Here is a 6436-nt window from a genome sequence, read left to right on the forward strand (position 1 = left end):
TTTTGTTTTAATTTTTTAATATTATTTTTAATTATTTTTATTAATAATGAATGGTAATATGGTAAAAAAAATTAAAATTAAAGTGGAAAAGGAGGATTTTTTAACATTTTATAACATTGAGGATGATTTTAATAACAAAAAAAGGTCGGGGATGATTTTGATTTTCACCCCAAACTTTAGGGACGAAAACAGTACTTAACCCTTACCAAATTCTTCAAAGTTAACACGGCTCTTCCCGTCCATCCAGATTAGGTATCGAAACACACCATTGTTATCCACCTCGTAGCCCAGTAAAATTTTGGATCTAATTTCTTTCGCTTCTTTAGATACCTCAACGTACGTTTTGGTCACATCACTTTCCATCAATTGCCTTTGTTTTTCTATTTGGTTGCACATGTTTTTTCTTTAAAATTTAACATTCTCAAAACCACCAGATTGCTCTGCAAAATGCATATATATTTAGGTTATGGAAATTCCAGCATTAACTCATGATTATGTTCATTTTCAAATAATTTTGTATACCACGAGTCCCTGCCAACATCTATGTGAACTCGCATTTTCACACTACACCCACACCTAGTCTCTGGCTTTGGAGCTCTCTTCCTATTTGTTTCATCGACCCCTCTGAAAATACGATATCCTTGTCTCAAACACACAAATGTTTGCCAGAGTATGCTCTTGTCAATCTCACTTCGCCCAACCTTAAACTTCCTAATTGAAAATTCATTGACCCTCCCAAATATATTGTAAAAGGCATAGGCAACATCAAGGTTTGAAAATACATACTTCTTAGCAGCATTCACGCTCAAATCTACGAAATTAACCCGACCGATACTTCCTGTACTATTCAATAATAGGTCTTCAACATCATTGCCATCACTATCAACTAACAAGTCCTCTATTTCCTGAAAGACATTAAACAACAATAGACCTCAATGTTCTAAACATAATTTCAAACAATAATAAACCTCAACATTCTAAATGTTGGAACAATCCAGCTAATAAGATGTACCTCAGCTAAAATATTTCCTATTTGGTTATGCGATGACTCTCCAATCAAATCAACCATTTTGTCGAATGCTATATTTACTGCATACTATTACAACAAAAAAATCAAAACAAAAATATTTATATTTATGAAATGACAAAAGTATAAAAGATTTGACATATTCACAACTATGAAAGTAAGTACCATATGACAAAAATAGGCACAAGACACCAAGAAATGAAGTCCAACATTCTCTTTTTCAAAATGAAAAAATAATAAAAGATAAAACAATTACAAATAAACTACAAGGATATATCACAAATAATAAATTTATACCAACACAACATTCATACTTCCAAAGTACAGCAATCAAATCACACAAATAGCATAATAACAAAGCATAAAAACAGCATTCATGAATCTATATTACTGTAAAAATACATTTTCATGTTTCTTTCCTTTACTCCTAGCACTCTAGTAGAGATTTGAATGCTAATCCACTTTTATACTGTTACTAGCTTCTTGCAATACAACAACAACAAAGCCTTGTCCCACTAGGTGGGGTCGGCTACATGAATCAAATGACGTCATTGAGCTATATCATGTATCATGTCTACAGAGACTGTTTACATGTAGATCTCGTTTGATCACCTCAAGGATGATCTTCCTAGATCTTCCTCTGCCTTTCACCCCTTGTCCATCTTCCTTCTTATCTACCCTCCTGACTGGGTGCTCTGTCGGTCTTCTTCTCACATGTCCAAACCACCTGAGACGCGATTCTACCATCTTTTCCACAATAGGTGCTACTCTAACTCTCTATCTTATATCTTTGTTCCTTATTCTATCCAATCGCGTATGACCACTCATCCATCTCAACATCTTCATCTCTGCCACACTTATGTTCGTGCTCCCCTTTGGCCGCCCAACACTTTGTATCATAAAGCATATCCGGTCTGATAGTACTGCGATAGAACTTACCTTTAAGTTTTAAAGGCACTTTTTTGTCACATATAAATCCAGATGCACTCCTCCATTTTGACAAAACTGCTTGGATCCTATGATTTACATCATGTTCAATCTCTCCATTATCTTGTATAATGCACCCAAGATACTTAAAACTTTTAACTTGTTGTAGGATGTTTTCTCCAATCTTTAGTCCGCATTATTAAGATTTTTCCTTTGGCGGCCAAACTTACATTCCATATATTCTGTCTTACTATGACTTATGTGCAAACCATACACTTCTAGAGCTTTTTTCCATAAAGCCAACTTCTTGTTTATGTCTTCCTTGACTCTCTCATAAGAACGATATCATCAGCAAAAAAGCATGCCCCATGGGATAGTCTCTTGGATATGCTCTGTGAGTACTTCAAAGACTAATGTGAAAAGGTATGAACTTAAGCATGCCCCACCTTGAGTTTTCACACTAGTTGTAACCCTATCATACATGTCTTTAATTGCACGAATATATGCGATCCTTACTCTCTTTCTTTCCAAAACCTTCCATAAGAGCTCCCTTGGCACCCTATCATACGCTTTCTCCAAATCGATAAACAACATATGTAGATCCCTTTTATTACTACGATACCTCTCCATCATCCTTCTTAACAGGTATATCGCTTCAGTGGTGGATCTGCATGGCATAAAACCAAATTGGTTCTTTGTTACTTGTGTCTCTTGTCTCAACCTTCATTCTATCATCCTTTCCCATAATTTTATAATATGGCTCATGAGCTTGATCCCTCTATAGTTTTCACAACTTTATATATCCCCCTTATTCTTTCTCCACTCATCTGGCATCTTCTTTGACCTTAAAATCTCATTAAAAAGCTTGGTTAACTAACTGATGCCTTTCTCTCCAAGGACCTTCCAAATTTCAATCAGAATATTATTGGATCCTACTACCCTGCCATTTTTCATCTGCTTTAGAGCCTCTTTTACCTCGAAGTCTCGAATCCTTCGATAGTAGTCGAAGTTTTGATCTTCTTCCCTCGTGCATAACCGACCAAGGCTCAGAAGAGTTTTCTGTCCTTCATTAAATAACTCGTAGAAGTAGCTCTTTCACCTTTCATTGATCTTTTCCTCTTGAGCCAAAACCTTTCCATCTTTATCCTTTATGCACTTAACCTGATTCAAATCTCTCGTTCTTCTTTCATGGCTCTTTGCGATTCTATATATACCTTTCTCTCCTTCCTTCGTGCCTAAAGACTGGTAGAGACCCTCATATGCTCTTGTTCTTACTTCATTTACAGTCACTTTTGTCTCTTTCTTACCCGTCTTATATTTTTTCCAATTATCTGCATTGCGGCATAAAGACCACTCCTTAAAGCACTCTCTTTTTTTCCTTTATCTTTTCTTGTACATTTCCATTCTACCACCAGGACTCCTTGTCTCTTGTTCTTATCCCTCTAGATTCACCAAAACTTTCTTTTACTGTACTTCTAATAACTTCTGTCATCTCTCTCCAAATCTCCTCCGCGCTTCCATCCCCATTCCATTTTGCCTCTTCTCCTATCCATTTTAGGAAGCTTATTTGTTCCTCATCTTTCATTCGCCAACACCTCATCCTTGGGTTCTTCGTATGATGTCTTTTTCTCAACTTTTTCTCAATGCGAATATCCATGACAAGCATCCTATGTTGTGCTGTTAAACTCTCTCTTAGAATAATTTTACAATTAATGCAAAATTTTCGGTCGACTCTCCTCAACAAGGAGAAGTCGATTTGAGAGCTTGTCATGTCACTCCTATAGGTTATAAGATGTTCGTCTCTCTTTTTAAAACATGTATTTGTGATGAGAAGGTCAAAGGTTGAGAAAAAGTCCAAAATAGTTTTACCCTCGGTATTGACCATCCCGAAACCATGGCCTCCGTGAATACTTCCATATTCAGTCACTTCTCTTCCAACATGGTCATTTAAATCTCCTCCTAAAAAAAATCTTATCCCCCGAAGATATGTCTTAGACCAAACTCTCTAGATCATCCCAAAACCTTATCTTGTGTTGCTCATCTGAACCCACTTGCGGTGCATAGGCGCTAATTACATAAAAAGTACCACCTTCCACCACTAGTTTGATAGAGATAATCCGATCTTCCACCCTCTTGACATCCACTACGTCCTTCTTCCACTACTTGTCCACGATAATACCTACCCCATTCCTAGTCTTCACCTTTCCTGTATATCAAAGTTTGTACCCGGAAGTATCCAACTTCTTAACTTTTGCGCCAACCCATTTTGTTTCTTGTAGGTACATCATGTTAATCTTCCTTCTTGTCATGGTATCCACCACTTTCATGAATTTTTCTGTTAGAGTGTCTATGTTCCATATCCCAAATCTCAACCTTCTGTCGCTCTGACCTTTACCTTTATCTTTTTTCTTTTTCTTTGTGAACTAGCTTATTTACCCTCGTCCGTTCACGAAAACACAGGAACCCTTGCTCATTTAACACTACATTCAGGCACTGATGCAGCGACTCTTGCTCATTTGACACTGTATGCAAGCCATACAGTGTGTTGCTTCCGGACAATGACCTAGCTTTAGCACAATAACGTCTTTTATTTATGTCATGAAGATTCGACTAACTTTTTATGTTGGCTGTCGAAGGCCTAACACAACTCTCCTCCTTTATCCATGCTAGAGACTGGTTATGTACCGCAGGTGTAGTATAGGCAGAGTTTACTAGCTTCTTGCAGTGAATGGAATAATAAAATTATTATTCTAGTAAATATTTTGAAAATAGAAACTTTGTATTATTCAATATTATATATTTTTCAAGTTTAAAATATTATTATAATGAAATGACTTGAAAAAAGAAAGAAAAAATAATAACATAGCACAAGTTCTTAAACTCTAATCCAAAATATGACTCCGAAACAATAACAATATAACTACATTAAAAAGAAAAAAACTAACTCTATTTTTTTCTTCAAATTTTGAATGTAGAGTAGATAACCGACAATAAATTTGGTAATATCGCAGAGCTAAAGACGTGGTGAAATAAAATCTTAAATATCACAAGAATCTAACATAAAGAGTAAAACACATTTTTTATATAACTTAAATGTTAGAGGCATTCAAGGAAAAGAATAAAAAAGGTCATGAAAATAAAAATTTTGTAACAAAAATACTAGAAAAATCCAAGTTTAACACAAGAGGTATTAGTTTATTAAAGAGATAAAGAAAGAAGAGCTCCTAGCATCATAAAGGGGTATTAGTTTATTGTATCACTATATGGGTTCTCTTTCAATGGATTAGAAATTTGCGAATGCACATACCAAGAAAGCTGGGACACGTTTTGCCACAAATTTATAACAACTCAACAAACAGTAAATCGGAGAAGCCCTCAATCTTAGTTGTTCCTTTATGTCTATAGAATAATTGTATAAAAATGTTATAGAAATTATAAAAAAAGAATCAGACTTGATAATCTAACGTTAGCCTTATACAATTTTTGAGCAACTAAAATACCAGTTTGAACACTTCCATATCACAAAAAAATCAACCATTCAAAGTTTCATAATCATTAATTGATAAAGAAATAAGAGCTCCTGTCAACACAATGCTACAAAATTCCTTATTATAAATTATAGATTATAGAAGAAAGCCTAGCATTACAATCATAGAATTGCAAGAGGTATTGATTTATGGTATTACTAAGATTCTATTTTAATACGTTATACAGTTGCAATAGTAAGAAATTTGTGCCACGCTCTGCCACAAAATTACAACAACTCAAACAACAAATCTGAAAAGCCCTCAATCTTCAATTGTCCGGCTATTCCTTTGTGCCTATAGAAAAATTACATAAAACTTTTACAGAAATTATAAAACTAAATCAAACTTGACAATCTAATGTTAACTTCCTAAAAAAAATCTAAGCAACCAAGAAACCAGTTTGAAAAAGACTTATTCACACTCTCATGCCAAAAGAAAATCACAATTTAAAATTTCATAACCAATAAATGATAAAGAAAGAAGAGCTCCTAGCATCACAATTCTACAAAATTACTTAGAGTAAAGTATCGTTTTTTATCCCAACGTTTGTGATAAGTTTTAAAGTTGTCTCTAACATTTCAAAATTGACTCAATGTTGTCCTGCCATTAGGGATCCGTTAACAGAATTGGCGGCGGGACAAAATTGAGACGATTTTGAAACGTTAGCGACTTAAATAGGACGAAAACGTTGGGGACAAAAAGATACATAGAAATAAATTTTAATTTTATCATTCAGTAATATCAATTTTATATTGTACATAGTATTCAATTATTTTTTAATGACATCTAAGTAAATTACAGTTAATCACATTACTTTCATTCTAAATAAATTAATTAGATTTTTTTATAATTTTACTCTTAAAGTAATGTAATTTTTTTATAAATAAATAAATTTTACACTTTTATTCTAAATAATGTAATTTTACTTTCATTACTTAATCACATTACTTATTTT

At 34.0% G+C, this 6436-nt stretch overlaps 1 pseudogene; it reads right to left on the bottom strand.

The window, feature by feature from the left end:
• The window catches only part of LOC107607692, a 33995-nt pseudogene that overhangs the window by 2759 nt on the left and 24800 nt on the right, over positions 1-6436 (bottom strand).

This window comes from Arachis ipaensis, chromosome B07 (genome assembly GCF_000816755.2).
Source record: "Arachis ipaensis cultivar K30076 chromosome B07, Araip1.1, whole genome shotgun sequence".
NCBI lineage: Eukaryota > Viridiplantae > Streptophyta > Magnoliopsida > Fabales > Fabaceae > Arachis > Arachis ipaensis.